Here is a 26,044-nt window from a genome sequence, read left to right as displayed (position 1 = left end):
ATCTGCAGTTTGCTCTGAGTTCTCTTAGATTATCTGCTTTCCACACTGGGCTCTAGGTAAGTTTTCATTTGAAGAAAGTACCAGGTAGGTTTAAAAAAGGATTGAAAGTCACTGATGTATTCCAATTATCTCAGTTTACAGATGAGAGAAGTTAACCTCTCCAGCTTTAAATAACTATCAAGTGGCTGGGCAGATAATTAAATCCACACCTTCTGTTTCCAGGCCTGATGCTTGGAAAGGTTAAATTAATATTATGTACTGAAACAGAAGTACTAAGCATAGGTACAAGTTTATATAGGCAATATGATATCATCTGTGCAGAATGGAAATTCTGTTCAGCAATATAAAGCTGTAGTTCATTCACTAATCTTGTATTTATTCAATAAATATTTGTTAAGTGTTGGATATGTGCCAGGCACTGTTCTAGGCATTGGTTTCAAGATTGTGTAAAATTCTATTTCAATTGTAGATGTTATGACATCCAAGCAGAACACTGGAATAGAACATACAATACTTTTAGGTGAAATTGATGAATAATTTGAATTTTTAATCTGGTTAGTATCCATGCAAAGGCACTTCTTTATTTTCAATAGTGAAATAAACGCTAAACCTACTTGTACCCACCCTTTCTCAATTTCTTCTTATTGCTTTTTCTATCAAAAGCTAACCCTCTGCTTATAGATTATATCCCACCACCTTAAGGGAACTGGATCCCACAAAAACACCTCCTTCCTCTTCTGTATATTTATTTTCTCCTTTTCCAGAGATCATTCTATAGCATGTTAACATGCTTTAGTGTCTCCCATCTTAAAAACAAACAAACAGAACACTTCTTTGCCCCAACAACCAACTGCCACCTAGTTTCCTTTCTTCCTTTCAAAGCAAGTATTTTTGGAAAGAGTTGTCTGCAGTCATGTGTCCTTCCCACCTGCACTCTGCCCCAACTCCTGACAGAAGGTAAGCTCCACGGTCTCTCCCCTCTGCAATGTCAGAGAAGGAGCCTGTCTACAACCCCAGCACTTGAAACAGCACCTAGCATTGACAGGTGCTCAGTCAATATTTGCCTGAATGAATCATCTAGAACCATATAATTTCCTAATGTATTCAGCTTGCTGATTTCTCACATAAAGCCAAAAGATGGTTTCAATAAATGCTAAATTTTGCTTGCTCCCAAATTAAATGACTTAAACCACAATTTGTAAAAATGCATAATGACCTATAATGCTAGAGTAAAGTTAATCTATAAATGTGATTTAATTCCTTCCAAAATCGCAACAGGATATTTTTGTAGAACTTGACAAAATAATTCTAAAAACCATTTTGAAGAATAAATATTTAAAAATAGCTTGGAAAATGTGACAAAGAAGAGTAATGTGGGTAAAATTGCCCTACCAGATAAAAAAAGTGTTACAAAATAACAGTAATTAAAACAGTGTGAATCTGGCACAGAATGAGAAATCAGAAGCAGAAAACAGAGTTCAGAATTAAGCTCAATGAAGATAGCATTTCAAATCAGGGAGGTAAAGAGTGATCATTCAATAAAAGGTATTGGTACAGCTGTCTAGGCATTTGCTAAATAAATAAATAACCCTCCCTTACTCCTCATACCAAATTCCAGATAAATTCATAATAGAAAATAGAATATTGGAAAATATTTTATGCCCTTGGAATAAGGAAGGCCTTTTGAGTATATCCACAAAGGTTAAACCATAAAGAAAAACACTGACAGGTAACAGACAACTACTTAAAGTGAAAACAACTTATATGATAAAAACAAAACATAATGAAACAAAAGTAGAAAACCCTGGCAACAAGATTAAAAAGAAACCAAAAGCCAGCAAACATTTTTGCAACCTACATGTTAATAATAGTTGCAAAAGAACTGTTAAAAATCTTAACTAGGCAAATGGGAAAAGGAAATAGACAATACACAACACATATATGATTCACAACATGTAATTTATATATATATATATATATGATCAGTAAACCTATGATAAGATGAATGCAAGCTAAAATACTGAATTTCTTTTACTTACTAGCCAGCTAAAATTTAAAAGATTGAGACACACAACATAGGCAAGGAACTTGAAAGTAGAATTCTTTACACACTATTAGTGAAGGAGGAAACTAGTACAAAATTTCTGAGAATTAGTTCATCATCAAATATATCCCATTAAAGGAATAACCAGACAATTATGACATAAAGGGTATTCTTTTCAGAGTCATTTATAATAGAAAAAAAGCCTATCCATAAGAAATTATTGAATATATTATAATAAGAGCCATAGGAGGAACTACTATGTAGACATTTTGTAATGTAAAAAGTTAGCCACAATGAATAGAAAAAGCATATCACAAACCATTTATTTCTCCTAAATTTCTCTCCCATCAATCCCCTTTTTCCATCTCCAGCATTGCTCTGGTGCAACCTTGCTCTCCTCCTGTAGATTTTCCACACAGCAACCACGGGATAGTTTTACAATGTTAACATCTCATTGTCTTACTCCTCACTTAAACGTTATGGTAAGTTACCATTGCTCAAAAAGCTTACCACCCCTTGTCAGATCTGATCCCTGCTCGTGCCCCTAGCCCTCTCTCTTGCCTCCCACCCCACTGCTTTAGGCACCGAACCATAGTGTACTTTCAGTTCTCTTCTCCCTTGCCCACTCCAACCCTGGGTTTTTGCACTTGTTCTCTAGCTGGAAGATTCTTGCCCACACTCCACCTTCCATCTCCATGCTATGCCTTTTTATTGCCTCTCTACCTTTCAACATTCAGCACAGATGCTATTTCAGTTTCCCTGAGGGTCCAGGATAGATCAACTCCCCTTTTATATATCCTCATAACTTTTTCTTTTTCCCTGATAACCTTACAACCATTTGCAATTATATTTGTGAATGACATCTTACAAATCATCCCCTTCCCCAAACTGAGGACAAGGCTGCTTAAGCAAATAACCATGAAATGGGTTGGCTTAAATAATGGAGATTTATTAACTTATAGTTTTGAGGCTAAAAGAAATCCTCATCAAACTGCTGTGTACGGTAATCTGGGGCTGGCTGTCAGTGATCCTTGGCTCCTCTATCACATGGTAAGACACATGGTGGCATCTCCTGATCTCTCCCTTCTCCTTTCGGTTCCACTGATATCCAGCCTCTTGCTTCCTGTGGTTTTCTTTCTCTGTCTGAATTTCATTCTCTTATAAAGGATACCAGTAATAGGATTAAGACCCATCCTGACTGAGGTGGGACACATGTTAACTGAAGTAACCCCATCTAAAGGTCCTACTTACAATGGGTTCACACTCTTAGGAATTGATTAAGCTTACCAACAAGTTTTTTTCCTGTGGTATGTGCAGCTTCCTGCCACCACAAGGACCATATCTATTTTTCTCACCATTTTATTCCTAATACATATTAAACACATTTTAGAGCCTGACATATATCAGGCATTGTAGTATTTTATGGGTGAAGAAAGGAAGGAGGGAAAGAGGAAAGGAGAGAATTAAGATTTGTTTACTCTGTTACTTGAAAATCAGTATGTAGATCAATATCTAAAATAATTTCTTGATTATTACAAGAAAAGTATATACACTCATCACTGATTTTGAACTATAAGAGGATAAAGTAATTGTTTTCTATTAAATATGTTCTTCACAATTCAGAGGATTAATTGGGCATGGTCTGGTTATTGTTCCCTACTGCCAGAAACAAGACGGCAGATGGTGGCCTTATCTTCAGTAGCAGGACTGCTAACTGGGTCAAGCAAACAGGCCCTCAGAAAGTCTGATGCTAAGAACCAGACCTGTCTCTAATGCAGATCCTTCGTTTCCTAAATGTTTTCAGTAACAAAGACAGTTTTATTTTTCATTTGCATACAGTAAATCCGAAATTGCATACAGTAAATCAGAAATTCTATATCCATTACTGAATGGTTGTTTTCAGATTTCTACTTCTCACTCCATCTTGTCATGGCCCTTTCTTAAGGAAATTTCACTATAAGCCAAAATACAAAAGATTCATTCCCTCTTCACCTTCTCTTTACCTGAACTGTCTCTACCGTAATCCATAATGCCCACCAAATCCATCCATCACCACCTAGGAAACTCAGAGCAAACGTTTTGTTCCACAACATTAATCAAATTTCCTTCCATGCCTCCCTGCTCCACATTGTATTTTTTTTTCATTTGGAATTATATTGACAATAACAAACATTTCTCCTATAGTGTAGTGAAGAATATGGACCCATGTGTACAGTTTAGACATTTCTCCCTGTTGGGTTAGTCGAATGTCACTTAGGAAGACCAGAATATTGATGAAGAAGACTTTAGTGGTTCCAGGTGGCTAATAGTTTCATTTTTAAAGGATCCAAGAAATTTGCTGTGTATTTTGGCATCAAATACATATTATATAATTTGTGTGTAACTGTAGGCAGATTGGCACCTGTGGATAGTGGGTGGTTGAAGAGTTACAGTCAATATTTAATCAACAGCTCAGTCACTTTGTTATAGATATAAATGTCTATCACTTCTTTTAAACATCATTTTCCACTTCATGCTCACAAGCACATGGAATCTACTTCTTAACCCTTTAATATAAAAATAATTTTTAACATAAAACATTTCAAAGACCTTTCACAGGGTAGAAAACAGGTCCTCAAGCATGTTTATATACACAGTATCGTTGAAAGAGCTGACTTCCAATTGGCAGACCTTCAACAGGACATTTACTATATTTGGAACCAAGAATCCTTACTTATAAAATGAAAAAATAAGCCAAATTAGGCCTAAGCCCCCATTCCTCACCTCGAATAATCTTTATGTAGCAGTCTGCTTATAACTCATTCCTAGTACTTACAAAAGCCTCTTTGCATTTTGGTTATCTAAGTTTTTCATGAAATCTACCCACTCTTTCCACTTCCCCCTGCCCCAGGTCCCTGAAGCCAAGGATCTTGTTTCACTCATCTGTATATTTCCGGCTATACCTAGTAAAGTCCTCTATCTAGAAAAGATGCTTGAATGCTCAGAACAGTGACCTGAACTGGAGCAGCCAGGAGTGAGCCATGCCTGACACCTACTGTGCTACCACTTAACTGCCTCAATGGGAGTTACTGTGATGAATCCCAGGGGTTACACAGTCACTGCCTGAAGTCCAATCTCATTCCACCACTAGCCCCGACATCCTCATCTCCATATGGTTCTGTATATCTACCTCATCTGACCCATCCCTTCCCCTGCCTATCTTTCCAATCCTCCTGCTGAGCCTTTGGGATCTCCCCAATACCCTTCCCTTTTCTTAGAATACTCCTTTCACCTCCTTGCCTTAATGGAAACCTGGGCTCTCGCCAGAAGAAATGCTTCCCCAGCAACTAAAGAGGAGGTTGTTTTGTCATTCATACCTCCCGGACCAAGGCCAAGCAGGAGTTGCCCAAGACAACTTCCTCCTCTTCCCCTTGTAAAATCTCCTGCTTCTTTAAGGTTCACACTTCACCTGCTGCCCACCTGACCCCTGCCATGTCCCCACCATCCACTGATGCAGTAGAGCAGGGTGGTTAAGAATGTTGACTCTGGAGCAAGACTGCCTGCATCTGAGAACTGAGAACCAGCTCTGACACTCACTTGGTCAAGTTTTTCAACCTTCTTGGGCCTCATTTTTCTCAATTATAAAATGGATGAAATGATAATAATGATAAACTTCTTAGAAGAGTACCTGCCATTTTGTAAGCACTGAATAAATGTTAGCTGTTATACTAGTTTTAGGTCTGAGTTGTCATCTACATCTCCACCTTACTCTGTACCTTCTAAGTTCATGCAGATGATCCATTCCAACTCTGGACTTTTGTTTCCTTGATCTCCTTCCCTCCAATAATCTCTTCACGTCATCTGGGCCATGGATGCCCCGATCATATTCCAGCCTTATTGGCTCCAATAACTATACAACTTCCAACTTGTTAAATTAAAAATGTCCCATATTCTGATTACAACCTCCAATCCTTCCCTCTTGCATGTTCAAGTCCTCTCACTATAAAATTCTTCAATCTTCGTAGATGCATTCTCAGTATTCATCAATCCCCCTCCCGCAACTTCATTTTCCTCTAGCATTCTTCTGCTCCATGCTTGTACTCAGCCAAGTGGACAACACTAGAGAAAATAAAACCATTTAAACTGGTACAATGGGGTTAATTTTTTAAATACTTCCCTCCCTTCAGTTTTGTCCATACACTTCCATAACAGCCAGTATTAAATGCATTAACAGGCATAACTCTGATGGGTCCCACAAAACTGGCTGCAGGTTCCTAGTCCAGCTGCAAATCACAGTGCTGATAATGGATATCTGTTGCAAGAGGGGACAGGGCAGCCTCCAAGCCCAGCCTCTTGAGGGACCAGTAAAAAAGCTCCACTGTCAGGTTCTTTCCTTGTTTCCTAAGATCCCCAGAAAACTCTTTGTGTTTACACTGCCAGCTGTGGGATCTCTTTATGGGCATACTCTATGGAAAAAAATGATCATTTTCTTTTATAAAAGCAAAGCAAAAAAAAAAAAAGAAGAAGAAGAACATGAGACTTTCCAACAGTCTTAGAAACCCACACCCTCTGAACTGCACGACTGTCTCAAAGTGACGCCCATTCCCACCATCTCCCCAGGCAGGGGATCCTCACCCACAAGTGCCTATGTGGGGGGTGGGGGTGGGGCATGTTACATCATTGCCAGATGAGGAGCAAGCCCATTGTGGGGATATCTGATTCAATTTTTCCTTGATGGTCATTTCTTAGAGAGACCGAAAAAGAGTATCCCCATTTTAGCCAGTACTGCTAAAAGAGCCCTTTCTTTTCCTAAAAGAGTATCAGTTCCTTTAGAAGAGTCCCAGGCCCAGTTGGGAGCCATAAAAATCATGTTCAGAACTCCCTTCTCTCTAGGTTTTTTTTTTTGTAAATCATTTAATTTGCTAAAACAAAACAAAACAAAACCCTAAAGATACATTCACCTTCTCTCTCCTCCTTCTGACGACCACCTTTTATCTGCCCAGAGGGCTGAAGACATTCTCTTGTACTTTCCAAATTCAGCCAGAGGGCTGAAGACATTCTCTTGTACTTTCCAAATTCAGCCTGATCAAAGTCCATTGATATTTCCAAACTCAACTGAGACTTCTGAGAGTCCGCCTTATTTCTGTTCAGCACTTCTCTCACAGGGTGACACATATTGCCTCCAAATGATTTGGCTTTAATCCTAGGGCTTGTCATCAACCAGCAGTGCAGATATTTGCTGCAGCTGAATTTTTAGCAAACCTGGAAGAGGCTGCCATGTGAAGCAGGTAGGAACCTCAGTCTACAAAGACACCAACTTTATTTTTCCATTTCTCACTTCCATCCTGAGCCTCCATTCTACAGGGATGGTAGGGAGTTAATCCCTGGCCATCAGCAACCCCACTTTTCCTAGAGTTGGCCTATTTCTGGGGAGGGGGGTTTCACAGTAGCAAGACACTGCTGAAGGTATTTGCCATCCTACTACAAAAAATCCCCTGAGACATCTTTATTGAGGCCTGCATCGTCCCTTCAAGTCTGGCAGTTCTCACCACTATTTGTATTCCCAGGGATCTGGGAACTGTTTTGGCTTCAGTGCCATGCCAGGTCACCAGAGGCTCTGTGAAACTATCCATGGCCCCTCGTGCCTAGACCTAACATGTGCCAGTTCTGCTTCCATGGACATCTAACCCAGGTTGGAGGGAATGGATCCTTCTTGAGCTCAGCATCTTCAGGTTTCCTAGGAATTGTCACTTCCCTAAGGCTTTCTCTGGTATACACCTAAATGTCTCCCCTCCATACTTCCCTTCCATATATTTCCCCATCACAACCAAAACCCTATGTACTCAAATAAATATTTTTTTCTAGTGTACGAGAATAGTTTTATGATGTTTCTTCCAGCTTTTCTGTCTGGAGTCCTCTCTCTTGTCTCACTCCCCTCCTGAGGCAACCAGCACAAGACCAGCTGCTCCTGCCACACTGACCCTGTTGAGTTGCCTGAACACTGACAGGACTTCCTTTGCCTGGATACTCCCCTTGGCCCTCCTCTTGGCTGGGCCTTCTCATCTTTCCTGCCTCAGTTTAAATTCCACATCCTCAATGAAGCCTTCCCTGATCACCCTCTGCAGCCACCCATTACCTTCCATTTCTGTTTCCTTCATAATCCTGTAACAACTCATCATTTTTTCATTTCTTTGTATCCTAATTTATTGACCCTATCCCCTCCAGAATGTAAATTCCAGGAGGCAAAATGTTTTATATCTGTCTTGTAGTTAACAGCATGGAATTTGGAACCCAGCATGCCTGGATTCTAACCTCAGCTTTCCCACTTACTAGTTATGTGACCCTGGGCCAGTTTACTCAACCTCTCTGTGACTTAGTTTCTTAATCTGTAAAATGAGAGAAACATACCTTATAGAAATTTTGTGAGAATTAAATGAATCAATGTCTGGCACATAGGTTAAAACTATAAGGTATTTATTCAACAAAGTACCTAGCACTTAGTATAATTTGTGATACATATGGGGATGCTCAAAATATATTTATTGAATACAGGAATTAATGAAAGAATGAATGGATGGATGACTACTGTAACTCCTAACAGATGTACAGTCTCACATCTGAAACTTGCTTGCTCGGCTGGCTAAAGCGTCATGCAACAAGAATAAGGTGATTTATTTGAATTCTAGCAACTAACTACATCTCTAAGCGTACATAGCCATCCAGCAATTGACTGGCATTCTTTACGGTCTGCAGAGTAAGAGAGGCCAAGTGTGTCAATGTCCATTTGTCACAACTATTACACAAACCATGGTACATGTTTTGTTTACTCTTGTTTTTTATGGTTTCATCTATTTTGTGAATGAAAGTTCTTGTTTTTAATCATCCTATGAAAACTGTGCAATTTGCCAACAATAATCCTAGAACCTAAAAAGAAAAGGCAATTTAATTCAGTTTCCTTAAAATTATTTCTATATGTGTAAAATTAATACATGTCTATATGTATATATTTACCTATATATCTGGTTACATTGATCAAAATTTGAGTCAAGTATTTAAGGGAAAGTCCATGGAAATACCTGAAAACCTTTCTATTGATCCACATGTTGTCATTTTTCCACATCTTAAAACACAACAACAAGAAAAGGAAAGGAAAATTGAAGGAATTTAAGAAGATATAAAAACAATTTTAAAGATGAGTCACTATTATAAATTTAAATTCATAATCTTAAGATTATCTACCACGTCTGTGGAGCACACAACTTGTTTTAGTTGCTGTGGTAGTTAGGTTCAGGTGTCAACTTGACCAGGTGATGATGCCCAGTTGCTCTGTTGCTGTGGACTGAAGTCATTAGCATGTGGAATTCATCTGTAGCTGATTACATATGCAGTCGGCTAAGGGAAGTGCCTTCCGCAATGAGTGATACCTAATTTAATTAGCTGGAGGCTTAAAAGAGAGTCCTTCTGTATTCACTGCTTTTTCACGTTGGGTTCTCAACTGGGCTCATACAGCACCAGCAAGGGTATGTTCCCTATAGACTAGAACCACTGAAAAGCTGCATGTGCCTAACAACAAAATACTCTATACTCCACCATCATTCCCAGGAAGTTGTTCAAGTGGCCAAATTCCAAAACTTCCCTTTTTGTGTGCTTTCCTTGTGTCCCAGTTCCCAGTTTAAAATCTCTATGACTGTAAGGCCATATAGAAATAATATCTTCCCTATTACTCCGGATTTTGTGCCAACACCATGATTCATTTCATATAAGCAGCTCAATCTAGCGTCTCCTCTCCAGTCTAAGACAGCATGGTGTTTTGTTCAGCTCACTGGATCAAAAAATGTATTAACCTAGCATTTTCCCTACTGGAAAACATACTCACTGTCATCATTTTTGCATGGAAATCAGGCTTTCTCTTTGCACACTGCTCTTCTTCTCTCCACCCCTACCTAAAACTGTTCATGATTCCAATAAACTGATATGCTGAAATGGAAAACAAATTGGTTTCAGTCTCGGGGATCAATTTATGATAATCTTAAATAAGCCTCCTTTTAATTGATGAGTCTACTGCAAATTACATACTTCAGTTTACTCTGTAAGGAATACAATTAAACTAAGGCAAAGCTGGTTATGACTCATGTATAATGAAATGAAAACAGTATCATCATTAAACACCAAATAAAGCTATTGATTCCGTGTATTATTCTGTCAGATTTAATTGAATTGCATTTTCCCCCTTTCAGTTCTTAATTGTGCAGTTCATGCTGAATCTTTATTTTTATGCACAGAATGGGATAATGTTCTCTTCTACCTTACCTTAGTGTCTAAAAATATAAGCCTATTGAGAACAGAAATGTCTTTGTTGGTCTTAATTAAAGCAAAACACCTGCTTTTATCCTGAGAGCTGAATGTGTTGCTGTACTGTGAGACTGTTACCAAGTGAGGGGACAATAGGGCTGCTTCCTGCTGCATGTCCCTCTCCCTGACCTGTGATCCCAGTCTCTTTCCACATCCTATCAGAGGAGGAAAACTATGACATCACACTAGTCGGCCAAGAACCTCTTCAACCTGCTAATGAGTGTTAACTCTGTCTAGACTGTCAGATCTAAACAGCACAAAGTGAAGAAAATACTGGTTACATTGGGGGTAGATGTGATTAATGAGCTTGGATTAATGGTCAATCTAAAAATTAATTACTTCTTTGGTTAACTTGTAAAAGACTTAAAGGCAAAAGCAGAGCTCTTTTCTCTGTGTGAAACACAACTGAGATTACGTGCAAGTGAAAATGAGCAAAGGGAGATGGAATAGATGTATATAGAACTAAATTTGAAGGAACTCCTGCTCCATGATGTAATTCCATTAGTTCAAAAGAGACAAAGAGAGCACAACCTCTATGCTACTTTCTTCCCATAAAGATGTTGGAAATTTCTACAGTGCTTCTGCCAAATTCAAGTGCATATATCACCCTGATACCAGCACAATTTTATTTCTAGGTTCAATTCAGGGGGCCAGATGTTCTTGTCTAGAGGTATCAAATGATGGACAGTAATGGGTAAGCTATGCACCTTGGAGCATAGGATCAAGATACAATTCTATATTTTCAGCTAGGACAGTGTCCCACCCCTGGCTAAGTGAATTAATCTCAGAATTGAGACTCAAGGGGAGACATTGGTGTCAGTCTTTGATGTACCAATGACATTAAATATGAATTGAGGAATTAAAGACTGAAAGTTTATCATCCCAGGATGGAAGCCCTTCCAATCCGGCCCTGAGTCATGCGAATCCATTAGTAAGTGAGGAAGGAGAAGTGTCTGCCATGACAATCCCTTAGAGTTGAGGGATTAGCCTCCTCAGGCTAACATCTGATCATGGCTGAAGAGCTTGTTCTTCCTGGATAATGTCCCAGCTATGGCATATCAGAATCCACCACTCATGCATCTGTGTCTCCAGCATCTACGCTGAGAAAAAGCAGTCTCGGAAGGAGGAAAGGCACTAATCCTTCTTGTACTCATTTTACCCACGCTCAAACTCATCTGCCAGTATTTCCTTGTGTGATGTGCTGTGAAGCATTCTAATAAGCTTATTCTAATTCCATCTTCTTTTTATTCCGGTCCTACCCTTTGATGGAAAAGAGAAGATAAGGAAATGAGAAACAGGATATAGTATGGGCTGAGAGAACTCACATTTACTGAGTTCCTTTTACACTCCAGGCACTGATAGGGTTTTTATGACAGTGATCTAGTTTATGTGTAACAGGGAAACATGCTAGTGACTTAGATGCTGGATAACCAAGGGTTAAATGTAAATGCTGGGAAATGGGTTTACATATTTTGTGATACCCTGAGTCAGATTCTACAGTAAACACATCTACAGTAAGTAGATGGTAAGTCTAATAAAGTCGATTTTCTATGTTCATGGTTCTTAAGTTACAAACTAATGCTTATGCTACTCTAACGTCTATTTCAAATCAATTTCCTGCAAATGCCTTTCACACTGTATTGTTTTGATTAACAAATTAAAACAGCATATTTCAGCGATGCATTTTTTTTGTTCCACACAAATTTGCAGATATCCAAAATGATTATGAACAAGATAAAATTGCTTTTACAAGAGACTCTCCTTCAGGAGGATTTATAAAATTATCCCTTCACTATTCAAAATGGGAAATCATAAAACAAGGAGATTATAATAAATCCTTGGCATAAATTCACATGAAGACTTCCTGCCAACATTTAAATTATGGAGAATAGGTTGGCTTATCAGGTGTAATTGAGAGAATGGTGACAAAAGGTAGGTTTGTCTAAGGTGTAGTCAATGGAACTTGAGGTTCTAGCGACAGCTTCTCTCATATTCCCCCTTGACATGACCTTGCCGTTTGCCAGGAATTGAAACAGGGTTTCCGGCGTGGCAGGGGAAAATTCTGCCACCGAGCCACCACTGCACCGCCCTTCATTTTGCCTTTTAAGAGCTAGAAACAGTTAAATCTGTTTGGATCTGAAAGCCAGGTTCTGTTTAAGTGTAAAGCATTCTGGTGCTGCAGCTCCTTTTTGAAATTAGACACCAAATGGAATCATAAGTGGGATCCCCATGCAGTGGGTGGGTTAAAGCCTCGCCGTGGGCATAATTTGGGCCTCAATAAATGCTCTGGTTAGATTCCCTGAATGGCTTTGGAATGCAGGACAACACAGATTTACCCTGTTAGCATACAGGAATAACTTTCCCAAAATTAAAAATAGCAGCATATATTCAAGAAAGAAAATTGAAATCGACTGACAAAAAATACCGCATAAAATACATCCCTTGATTCTTTAATGTCACCCTCGTTACCAGCCAGATTTTCTCATGGCTGAACTACCCTAATTGTAAATTAAGCACCATATGAATAACTTGCTTGATGGTATTTTAGTGATCTAAGGTTAATGTTTAACTATTAACAGAAAATAGGATCCCAGGTACACTAGCCCAGAAGGGTACTATTAGGGTACCATTTAGCAAATTCTGTTTAAGTCGTACAATAAAAGAGTAACTTAAATGCCGGAGGAATCTAAGCCAATGAAGAAATTGATGTGAAAAGAACCTATCCCCTGGGCAGGGGTATTTTATGTTACAATATTGAAACTTGAACATTTTTAGCATCAGAAAAGTTATTCTTTAGTTGTTGGCAGAGTAAATCCATGTTATTCGGCATTCTGAAGCAATTCAACGGAATCTAATTAGAACATCTGCAGATTTATGCAGCTTTCTGTATATTAAAGTCCCTACCCTTGTGAAATAAATATTTCTCCTCAATCCTTTATTTTTATGCATCTTACTGTTAATCAGACTAATATGGTGTAAATTTTAACAACCGTTTTTATGACCCTAGGATGAATGGTGCAATAGGAGCCAAAGATATCAAGACCTTATAAATAGTGTCAGTATGCACTGGATTTCAATGCCTTTCTACTGGCCATCAATTTTGGCTTACAGAAAGGGAAACAATTACGAAGTCCATCATTTGCTTCTTGTTATTAGTTTTGAAGAGATTTTCAAGGTGATCCATGCATTTCTGGGATATCAAGGAGAAACTCTTTTGTCTTGATGTCTCTTGAAAGAACTCATTGAATCATTAGCAACTGGGAGAGAGAAAAAAGTATCAATTTGTTTTTTTCAACTTAAATTACTCAGACTCATATATGGAAAATGGATGCTTTGCTTGAATTAACTTTAAATTACTTAAACCCTCTTGGTAAGCAAGGCCACCATCTTTTTTGTGGATGGCAGAGCACCTAAATGCCATACTTTACATTATGATTTATTTTTAATCTTAACCAGTTTTCTATGCCAGATCAAGCTCAGCTCGCCTCAAGCTAATGAGTAACTTCCACCTCAGTCTTGTAACACCTCAAGGTGTTTGTTATACCAATTAGCCTTAAATTGGGGAGAAGGCCTAACCTGAAGTCAGATAACCCTGTTGAAAGTCCAGCTTTATTAAGGACCAGCTGTGAGCCATTGGATAGTAATCAAACCATCCTGCAGCCTAAATTCTTTGGGAGTAAATGGGAACTTGTTAGAAATGCAAATTCTTGGGTCCCAACCCCAGGCTCAACTTTGAAGATGGGACCCAGTAAGCTGTATTTCATAAGCCCTCCAGTGGACAGTGATTTATATAAATGCTCAACTTTGAGAATCACTACTTTAAGCCTTCCTTCAAAGGTCAGCAAAACCCCTGAGGATTCCTCTTTCCTGGAAGGTCATTTAGAAGCTTCCATCTTTGCCCATGAGGAGGTGCAGATTTCTAGTAAATTCTCTAAATGATCTGAAGCTCCACTTCCTCCCTCTTGGCAGTCATCTCCTGATCTTTATTCAGGATTAATTGATGTTCAACTAATTGGCCATCAATTGACTGGCCAATTAGTCAATGCTACAATTCAAAGAGCCCCAGCTGTATCCAAAATTAACATGAAAACTTTCCTAAAATATTTGAGTGGTTTTTTTTAAAACATGTCAGATTTTCCTATTGAAAAACAAGCATTTGGGCCCATTTTATGCAAGTATACAGGTGAATTTTTCATGGCTTACTTCCTCTATATAATTATTTTATGCATTCATTAAATCCAAATAGTGCTAAAACTGTCATTTGTTGAGACTTTTACAAGTTGATAAAGAATATGATAACAGCAGATGTATACATCTAACTGGCTACCTGCTGGTTATTTCCATCTTATTCATTCACTCATTCATTTGTTCATGACAAATATTCACCTGGCACCTATTATGCAACAGGCACAGTTCTGGGTAGACAGGATTCAGCTGTGAACAAGACAGACTGGGAGGGGGGAGGGGGGAGGGAGTCAACAAATCCATTAATAAAATAATTATAGATTGGGATAAGTACTCTGGAGAGTGTAAACAAGACGATGTGGTAGAGACTCTCTGGAAGGGGTGAATTTCTTAGAGTGGTGGAGAAGGTTTTCTTTAGGAAGATTCTGAGCTCAGTTCTGAAGAATGGAAGGAGCTGCTTATGTGAAGAAGTGTAGGAGCTGGATTTCAGGCAGAGGTTACAACAAGTACAAAAGCCCAGAGAGGGAAGCAGCTTAGCATTTTTAAGACACACAAAAAAAGCCATAGTGAGTCAATGGTGAACTGGCACGAATGAAAGTAGACAGGAGATAGGCTGCGCATGGTGTTAGAAGAATCTGAAGTTTACTTTCAGAGAAATGGAAATGCACCGATGGTTTTTAAGCAGTGTTGTGGCATGATCTAATGCATATCTTTAACAAGAGGTTTAGCCCCCTAGTATGATGTACCGAGAAAGGTACAATAGGACAGTTCTTGTGGTAATGCATAACCTCAGTCTAATAATAGAAAATATCAGACAAACCTAAATTAGGGGACATTCTACAAAATAACTGATCAGTGCTTTTCAGAAGTGTCAAGGTCATGAAAAAAAGGCAGACTGGGAACCCAACATAAATTGGAGACTAAAGAGATATGACAACTAACTATATTGTAGGAATCCTGGACCAAAAACATTAGTGGTGAAATTTAAATAAAATTAGTTAATACTATTGATAGTTAGTAACAGTTAATTAGTAGTTAGTTCATTAATAGTTAGTTCATAGTACTTGGTTAATAGTATTGAATCACTGTTAATTTTCTGGTTTCCAAACTGGTTATGTAAAATGTTAACATTTGGGACAGCTAGGTGAAGGATATATGGGAACTCTTTGCAGTATTTTTGCAACTTTTCTATAGGTCAAAATTATTTCAATATGAAAATGTAAAAAGCAAATAAAAAAATTTTTTTTAAAAATCATTTAGGCTGCCAAATGAATAAATTGACTGAAGGGAGTGGGTAATAGAAGTGGAGAGGACAATTAGGAGGTTAGCAGGGGGTAAAAATCCAGGTAAAAGGTAACAGTTTGAAGATGGAGAAAATTTGGTATCAAGATGCCTTTTTTAGCTAGAACTGGCAGTACTGGAGATCTATAGAATGTGAGACATGAAGGACAGGTGATTTCTAGGAGTTTGGTATAAAAAACTTGGTTGGGGTAAGCCATTTGCTCACAACTAGAATGAACAGAGTTGGAGGCAAGATAACCTTCAGTCCCAACCTCTCCTCTAGAAAGTCACACTGGTAGATCCAGCTCCTTGGAAATAATGCCACATCTAATAACACCACATCGTTCCTCATGGAGGAAGCCACAAACACTTCAAAAAAGGTTAGACCTATGAGTGAGGCCCAACCAGCATGTCTAGTACTTGTTTCTTACCAATATTCAGTTTTATATTAATTTTCTTTCACTTCCCTGCCCCCAAATCACCCCCAACACTTGAGAGCCAACTAGTAAGAAATGGGCCAAATGTTTTGGTCCTCTTAATTTAGTCAGTTGTGGAAGCCAAAAGAAAATGGCCGCCTGTCTACTTTTTATTTAAAGAAGCATATTGCACTATGTGGACTTATCGATTATTTACCAAGTGTTAACTAAACTAAACTTCATAAAACTGACAATAGTAGATAAAAGATAAAACCAATAAGAAAAATGACAGAACTGACATTTGTAATTCTGATACCAACTCTTTAGCAGTCACGTTACAAAACAAAAGCACAATTTTACCTGATAAAGTAGTAGCATACTACCCTGTATTTTAATTAATTAGTTAATTAGTAATTATATCCTGCCCCTTCCAGGTAAGGATGACTTCTTTCAGAGACTGAGAATTTAACTACTTTTCAAAAGGAACTTATGCAATGGAGGGAGAATTTGAAGTGGTTGCTTAGAAATGTATTCATGGATTCATGCTTTTGTCACCAAAACAATGCATATGTTCTCCACAGTACATCTGATGTCCTTTCTAATGCCACATCCTCACCTGTACTTCTGCAGAGACTTTAAGACCCTGGGTTTTTGTTGTTGTTGTTTTTGTTACACACAGTTTATTTAACAATATGATATAAGAAATGAGCTGGTATGTTACCATTCTATACAGTGAATGAATCTTGAATTTTCTTATTTATAGTAATTATATTGCTTACATCATTTACACTAGAATTGCTTTTCCTCATTTCAAGTTTCATATAGAATAAAGAAAAGAATGCTTCTTCTCTATTAACATTAACATGGTCTAAGAGAATGATCATCCTTATTTTTTGTCTAAAACAAGTTTTATCAGAGAAACAAAGCAACAATTTCTACATCTGCAAGACAAGAGTTCGGCTTAAGCCCATATATATAGATAGATGCGTGTGGGTGTGTGTGCTGAATGCAACATGGGAGTCAATTCCTATCGCCCAGGGTAATACTTGGAGAGCCCACACAGAGCTCACTATAGGAAAAAAAAAATCTTCCCATAACGTCAGAAAGTTATCGGAATACATTATAAGCTTGCATTATTACAGGAATCAGTTTCTGAATTTTATTTTTCTTCTCACTTTTAAACATAAATGTTTAATGTCTTGAAAATAGAAATAAAAATATGAATATAATCAACTTGTTTTTCCCATTAAAAAAAGACGAGTCACCAGCAATGACAAAAAGAATCAAACAAAATCCCCCCTCCAAACAAAACAAAACAGAGAGAGACCAGATGTTTAAATCAACTGTTTTTTAACAAAAAAAATATATTCTTTGTATTGTTTCTTTAAACAGCAATCCATCCTTCCATGGCTCAGAAGTAGTGGTTTCATCTAGGAATAAAAAGAACCTAGATGCCTGGACTTTTCAGTACAAAAGGCCCAAGGACATGAGGGGGAACATGATGCTCTCACAATGCTACAACCCTCCAACTACACTGAACTTCTCAGTGTGTCTCCTGTGGCGTATCCACCCAGGGACAGGTCACTGGACCTGGGTGTTGAGCTATGGAAGCATTCCACTCTGTTCAGGTTACCCAAATGTCCCTGATTGAAGGAGCTGGCCACGGGGACTGGGGGAAACCAGTCTGGGGAGAGACGTGGTATGGCAAAGGCTGGGGTTGTATCCTCAGCAACGGTCTTGAATGTGGTGGCTGAGATTGGGGCCACCAAAACTGGATGGGGGTTGGAGAGCACACCTGGTTACTAAGGGGCATAGCTATCTGCTGGCTGGGGAGATGAGGAGCCTGGGACTGTTCTGAGAGCATGTGCTGCTGGCGGCTCATGGGGTTCAGCTGGCTCGGGGACCCCATCTGCAACTTCATTTGCTGCTGTTGCAGGGCCTGCTGGATGTTGGCGGCACTGATTGCCCCATCTGTCCCAGCTGTCCCATCTGACTTGCCATCTGACCAATGGAGCTGTCCTGGATGGGGAGATACTATTGCATGCACTGCTGCTGCATGCGCTGCTGCTGCATGGCTGGGGGTAGCCTCTGGGTCCTTGAAGCTTTTGGAACTTGTCATGCCCTGCCATGCCCACCTGACCCCCACCCACTATGCAGGCACTTCTTTGTGCTGTTGCTGCTGCTACCACCTCCTCAGCATCTCTCTATACTGGGGAGTCATACTTGCCATGTTGGGATTGTTCCCTTGTTGAGGCTGAGAGCCTGGTCCTGGGGGAGCAGGCTGTCCATGGCCTGTTGCTACAGCAGGATGCCAAAGACCTTGTTTTTGTTGTTTTTTTAAACCTTTTTTGTTGTATAATATAACATATACATAAAGCAAAGAAAGATAAAAGCAACAGTTTTCAACAAGTAGTTACAGGACAGATCCTAGAGTTCATAATGGGCTACCATACCATCATCTCAGATTTTTCCTTGTAGCTGCTCCAGAATATAGGAGGCTAGAAGGAATAAATATTTTTTTATCATCACAATCAACATTTTTTTTCTTTTTTGTGAAAAATAACATATATACAAAAAAGCAATAAATTTCAAAGCACAGCACAATTAGTGGTAGAACAGATTTCAAAGTTTGGTATGGGTTACAATTCCACAATTTTAGGCTTTTACTTCTAGCTGTTCTAAGATACTGGAGACAAAAAGAAATATCAATGTAGTGATTTAGCAATCATATTCATTTGTTAAACCCTACCTTCTCTGTGTAACACCACCATCACCTTTGATCTTTCTACTCTTTAGGGGTATTTGGGCCATGACCATTCTAACTTTCTCATGTTGGAAAGGGCTATCAGTAATATGGGGTAGGGAGATGGAACTAGCTGATGTTCTAGAGGCTGGGTGCTCTAGGTTTCAGGACTTAACTGGTCCAGGGACCCATCTGAAGGATGTAGAAGACTCTGGTTTTTAATGGAAGTGACAACTGCTTCTGTCTTCCTTTACCTGAGCCTGGGGTGGGCTCCTTTGGAGTGTCTGCAGCTATCCTGGTGGGAGGGCAGCATGGTTCAGGAGACCCTTTACAGTCTCACACTGCAGTGCTGGGAAAACATTAGGACTCAGAAATTACACTGCCTGGGTTAACACCCCGGCCTGGCCACTTACTAGCATGTGATCGGGGGCATCTCCTTAGGCCCAGTTTTTCCTTGGAAAGTGGGGGTTAACATGCCACCTCATGGTGTTGAGAAGATTTAATAAGCCAAGGAATATAAAGCTGCTTTCCAGGTTGTCTACTTAATGGTAGAAGTTCCTTAATACTCAGTTTCAGAATTGTCCTCTCCTGGATTAACTGTTATGTTCTTCTTAGTTAAGCCATGAGTTGTTACTGAAACATACAGATCCTCTAATACAAGTACATAAAAATATTGAAAAAAATCATTTCAAAAGTGAATAACTCCATAAAAATTTAGCCTTTGTAGAAATCAAGATATGTTAAATAAAGCGATGATATACTACTTATCAGGTTGGCAACTATATATATGTATTCCCAGACCATGCACCCAAAACAATAAAAAAGAAAAGAAAAATATATATGTAAAATACATGAAATATATATGTACAAGTATTAGTAAGGTGAAATGAAGTAAGCATTCATAAATATTGTTAGTAAGTGTAAACTGGTACAGCCTTCATAGAGCCCTAGAATCATGCATACAATTTGATCCACTAATTCCACTAGGATGCAGAAATTATGTCTTTCATCTCCTGCCAGAGAGCAAAACACATTATAAGGCTTAATAATTAAAACAGTATATTGTTAAACCAGGGAACAGCACAGAGAAATAGATTCAAGTTGATATGACCAGTTATTAAGTTGATTATCTGAAATCAGTGAAAAAATGATGGAATGAAAAAGAAATGGCTTGGAAACAACTAGATATTCTTTGGGAAGATCACAGCTCTCTCTTCCACATACCATTAAGCAAAACCGAATTTAAAATAGATTAACCATCTAAACATAAAAGCCCTGGAAGAATAAATGGAAGACTATTTTATAATCTTTGAGAAGAAAATGCCTTTCTTAGCAAAGGCAAAAAACCTAGATCTCATAAAGAAAATGACTGAAATTTAGACTATAATTATAATTATTTGTATGGCAAAAAAAATACCATATATACAACTGAAAGATGTGGCAGAATGAAAGAAAACATTTGCCAGACATATGGCAAACAAAGGATTACAAGTTTCTACAAATCATCAAGAAAGAAAGATAATTTGGCAGAAAATGTGCAGATAATTCAAAGAGAAAATTCACTGAAATAGAAATGCAATGGGAAGCAAACTTGAAAAGATGCTCAATTGTGTAAATTATTAAGGCAATGAAAATAATATATGAATTTTTCTATAAGATTGGCAAACTTTCATTATTTATGATGTTATAATGAGAATTCACCCTGATGTTAGGAGTATAAATTGGTACAACTTTTTGAACAACCATTTGGCAATATTTGTTGAAAAATAAAAAGTCATACATCCTGTTACACAGAAATTTCTCTTCTGGGAAGCTTTTCTACATACATACTCAATATGTATACAAAGATATATGTTCAAGGATGCTTACAGCAGTTTTGTTTTTTAATAGGAAAAAAAGTAACATCCCAATAGCCCATCAGTTGGGGAATATGAGTGGGACACAGATAAAGTGATCTGAAAGGGAGTGTGGAATCAAGAAAGAATTTAAAATAGCAATAAAGAAACAAAAATAACATGTCACACTCTAGCTATTGTTTTAAACTATGGTTCATCTATAATGGAATACTTTATATAGCCACTAAAAATGAGCTTTAGAGTATTTATTTAAATGGAAAAATGTTCATGTTATATTGATTAGGAGATTATAAAATCATATGTACATCATGACCTATATTTTTAACATATATACATTCTCAGCCAATAATATATATGTATATATACACATACCCCAATGGGAAAGGAAGAAAAAGAATCCCTGAACTAAAGAAAAGTGATTTATCTCTCTCTCTTATTTTATCTTTCTCCCCAAACCCTAACCCCCAATGACCTAAAAAGAAATGTTTCAGGTTTATTACATATGTACATATATTGCATATACACACATACACTAATACAAAATGTTTAATTTCATCTCTGAAGTCTCTACAGTACCAACCACATCCCATCTGTCAATCCCTAATTTTTAGGATTTCAGAATTTGTATGATGATATCTATGAAGTCCACTTCTGCCATTAATCTCATATCATGGGTTTTAGAAAGTAGCATGAGTGAAATTTGCTAACCCTGGCCTTGGGATGCAGTCATTCCAGAAAGCACATTTATTTTTTAATCTTTTAACCGAAGAATGAACAGATGTTTCAGTTGTTATATATAAAATTATTCACTGTTCAAAGTGAAAATTCAGCTGCAATGGGAAGAGAATATAATGTATTGTAAGGATAAGTTTAAAGTTATAAGCATGTGTGGCCATACATAAAAACTCCTAAAAACCGTAACCATCCAAAGGTTTCTCACTGAATAGGCCTTTTATTCCAGCGAGCTGGCACAGTGAAAGATGCTCTGCATTGTTCTATCACACCAGGGTGAAAACACACAGTTCTGTTGACATCAATACAATGCACTACAATATATTTTTTATATCCTCTGTAGGTGTTCTGAAAGGATCCCATTGGTGGAAATGTTTTTAAAAAGTTGCAGGAAAATCCTGAAATGAACAGAGCACAAAAGCATTACCATTTCCTAGGAAAAACTGGAGTCTGCTTAGAAATGTGATGGTAACTTTAGGCATACTAATAGAAATTTTCAAAGGGGACATATAAAATGTGTCCTATGTCAGGCAGGCCATGGTGGCTCAGCAGGCAGGGTTCTCGCCTGCCATGCTGGAGACCCGGGTTGATTCCTGGTACTTGACCATGCCAAAAAAAAAAGATGTTTCCTATATAACAGTTCATTATGTAACAGTCCATACATCTTAGTGTAATTCAGTAAACTTATGAAAATTAGTTCATCAATGACCTGATGAAAATAAATCTCTGTAGATCAAGAGAAACAATTTTGATGTAATCATAGTTTTCTCCCTCACTCCATTCCATTGTTCTCAGACCCCCTGGTCTTAATAAAACTTGTCTTTATTTGAATTCTTATAAATGAGTTTCCATGTGGACTTCCTGGGTCCCTCCATACACATTCCAAAAACTTAAGAAAAAGGGTGGTTGCAGATAAAACTATGAATAGTGTGGGTATGAAATCAAACCAGTGGGAAACCAAAGAAGTAAGGAACAGATGCAAATTTTGGACTCCAGGGGGTCTTGAATCCTTATTATTCAAGTGAAGAAGAGCTCAGAATCTTGTTACATGCAGCTTGACTCAGAAACCAGAGAAGCACAAAGGAAGCTTCTCAGCCAATTCAATTCATTTCAGCCATACATTTGTATTAGCCTCCTGTGACCCTCCCATTTTGCTAAACAGTAGTTCCAAAAGAACTATGGAAACTAAGGTATTTAATTATTTGCTAGTTTAATTAGATATTAATTATGACAGATATTAAATGAAAACAATGTAATACAGTGTGCTCAAATTTATATTTGACAAGTGTCAAAATGGGTGTTTTAGAATGCGATATGCTATACTTGCTTTCTCAGATGAGCACTTCCATATAGTATAATATCCATATAATACAAATTCTGTCCAAAAATGTGCAGAAAACCCAAAATAAGGGTACAAGAATGAGATCAATCACTGATGAATACATTCTACAGAACTCAATTTGAATTTTACTTTGATTAATATACATGATTGCCAGAAAAGAGGAGGTAAGAAATTTTAAGTAGAGGAAAAATGTATACAAGTATACAAAAATATCTTTTAGCAAGTCAATATCAGAATTTTAAAAAGTTTTAATTTGATGTTATACAAATATACATATAATAGCCTCTTTTGCGATTTTTTGCCATATCCCTGTAAGATACTACTTTTATTTTACTTCTTTTTGAACAAACTATTTTTTAACCCCATAACCCACCCCCCCCCAAAAAACAACAATAATATGGAGCTTTGAGGCTGCCTGCTTCTATCCTACACACTTCCAGTCCCCGGCCCCTCATCTCTTTCTACTTCCTCCCCAGACTAAAGTCTCTTAAAGGTAGGGATTGGGTCTTTTTTTTTTTAATAGAATCTTTATTATACGTGGTCAATGTTAAAAATGAGAAACATATGGAAACCATTGCATGTAAAGTTATTTGCATCTTCTAACTGCAGAGATGCAACATTTAGTTCATTGCTATATATGAGTACAGATTTTCTTCCTGGGCTGTATGATTTGGAGTTTGCTCTCTTTACCAGTAATAATAGTGGAATCATACCATACCTAACCTTTTGTGCTTGACTTATTTCACTCAGCATTATATCTCTAGGTTTATCCATGTTGTCATATGCTTCAGGACCTTATTTTATCTTACTGCTGCATAATATTCCATTGTATGTATATACCACATTTTATTTATCTATTCATCAGTTGATGGGCACTTGGATTGTTTCCATCTTTTGGCAATTATGAATAATGCTGCTATGAACATCAGTATCCAAATGTCTGCTCATGTGACTGCTTTCAACTCTTCTGGGTATATACCTATTATTGGTATTGCTGGGTCATAGGGAAACTCAATATTTAGTTTTCTTAGGAAACACCAAACTGTCTTCCACTATGGCTGTAGCAGTACACATTTCCATTGACAGGGAATAAGTCTTCCAATTTCTCCACATCCTCTCCGACATTTGTGGTTTCCTGCTTGTTTAATAGCAGCCATTCTTATGATGTGAGATGATATCTCACTGTAGTTTAGTTTTGCATTTCTCTTAGAGTTAATAAAGATAAACATCTCTACTTGTGCTTTCTGGCCATTGTATTTGCTCTTCGGAAAAATATCTATTCATATTTTTTGCTCACTTTATAACTGAGTTGTTTGTTCTTTTGTTGTTGAGCTGTATAATTTCTTTATATACATGGGTTATCAAACCTTTATCCAATGTATGGTTATCAAATATTTTCTCCCTTTGAGTTGGCTGCCTCTTCATGTTTTTTGACAAACTCCTTTGAGGCACAGAAGCTTTTCATTCTGAGGAGTTCCCATTTATCTACTTTTTTCTTTCCTGGCTTGTGCTTTGGGTGTAAAGTTCAAGAGGCTACCTCTAATCACTAGGTCTTAAAGATGTTTCCCTATATTTTCTTCTAGGAGTTTTATGGTACTGGCTCTTCCTTACTAAGTCTTTGTTCCATTTTGAGTTAATTTCATATAAGGTGGCTACTGATAAATAGTCCTCTCAAGCCCATTTATTGAACAGGCTATTCTGTTCCAATTCAGTGGATTTGGAGGCCTTGTCAAAGATTAACTGTTCATAGATCTGATGGTCAAACTCCATGCTCTTGATCTGCTTCCATTGGTCAATACCTCTATCTTCACCAGTACCAGATTTTAACCTCTATGGCTTTATAGTAAGCTTTAAGGTCTGGAAGCATTAGACCTTCCATTTTGCTCTTTTCTTTTGGGATATCTTTAGCTATTTGAGGTTTCTTTCTCTTCCAAATAAATTTGAAAACTAGCCTTTCCAGATCTTCAAATAGGTTGCTGGAATTTTAATTGGTATTGCACTGAATCTGCAGATCAATTTAGGTAGAACTGACATCTTAGTGACATTCAACCTCCCTGTTCTTTAGCATGGAATATACTTCCATCTATTAAGATCTTTAATTTCTTTTTGCATTGTTTTGCAGTTTCCTGTGTACAGGTCATTTATATCCCTGGCTAAGTTTATTTCCAAGTATTTGATTATTTTAGTGTTTTTTTTAAATGGATTTTTTAAAATTGTCTCCTCATGAGGTCATTACTTATATATGGAAACACTACTGACTTTTGTACATTAATCTTGTATCCTGCCACTTTACTGAATTTATTTGCTTAAATAGCTTTGTTGTAGAGTTCTCAGGATTTTCCAAGTATAGGATTTTCCAAGTCATCTGCAAATAATGAAAATTTTACTTCTTCCTTTCCTATTTGGATGCTTTTTATTCCTTTCTCCTGCCTTATCACTCTAGTGAGAACTTCTAGTACAATGTTGAATAATAGCGGTGAAAATGGGCATCCTTGTCTTGTTCCTAATTTTAGGGGGAATGCTTTCAATCTCTCACCATTTAGAATGACACTGGCTGTGAGTTTTTCATATATGCCCCTTATGATATTGAGGAAGTTTCCTTCGATTCCTACAGTTTGAAGTGTTTTTATCTAAAAAGGATGCTGAATTTTATCAAATGCTTTTTCAGCATCAATTGATATGATCATGTGATTTTTCCCTTTCAATTTGTTAATGTGTTGTATTACATTGATTGGTTTTCTTATGTTGAATCATCCTTGCATCCCTGTTATAAATCCTACTTGGTTGTCATGCATAATTCTTTTAAAATATCATTGCATTCGATTTGCTAAAATTCTGTTGAGAATTTTTGCATTTATATTCATTAGAGAGATCGGTCTGTAATTTTCCTTTCTTGAAGTAGCCTCATCTGGTTTTGGTATTAGAGTGACATTAGCTTCATCAAATGAATTTGGTAGTGTTTCTATTTCCTCAATTTTTGGACAAGTTTCAGCAGAACCAGTGTTCTTTTTGAAATGTCTGATAAATTCCCTGGTAAAGCCATTTGACGCTGGGCTTTTCTTTGTAGGAAAATTTTGATAAACTAATTGAATCTCTTCACTTGTAACTGGTTTG

General features: G+C 37.5%; 1 protein-coding gene and 1 long non-coding RNA gene across 4 annotated transcripts in view; one reads left to right on the top strand and one right to left on the bottom strand.

Annotated features, from left to right (window-relative positions):
* The window catches only part of CDH20 (cadherin 20), a 252,220-nt gene that overhangs the window by 69,632 nt on the left and 156,544 nt on the right, over nucleotides 1-26,044 (top strand). The gene's annotated exons all lie outside the window — the stretch shown is intronic.
* LOC143662000 (uncharacterized) overlaps nucleotides 13,262-26,044 on the bottom strand; it is a 168,645-nt gene continuing 155,862 nt past the window's right edge. Inside the window, exon 7 of the long non-coding RNA XR_013165072.1 lies at nucleotides 13,262-13,632. This is a non-coding gene — a long non-coding RNA (uncharacterized LOC143662000). The remainder of the gene's footprint in view (nucleotides 13,633-26,044) is intronic.

This window comes from Tamandua tetradactyla, chromosome 18 (genome assembly GCF_023851605.1).
Source record: "Tamandua tetradactyla isolate mTamTet1 chromosome 18, mTamTet1.pri, whole genome shotgun sequence".
NCBI lineage: Eukaryota > Metazoa > Chordata > Mammalia > Pilosa > Myrmecophagidae > Tamandua > Tamandua tetradactyla.
Note: the sequence above shows the minus strand (reverse complement) of the source record. Positions and strands in the feature narration are given on the sequence as shown.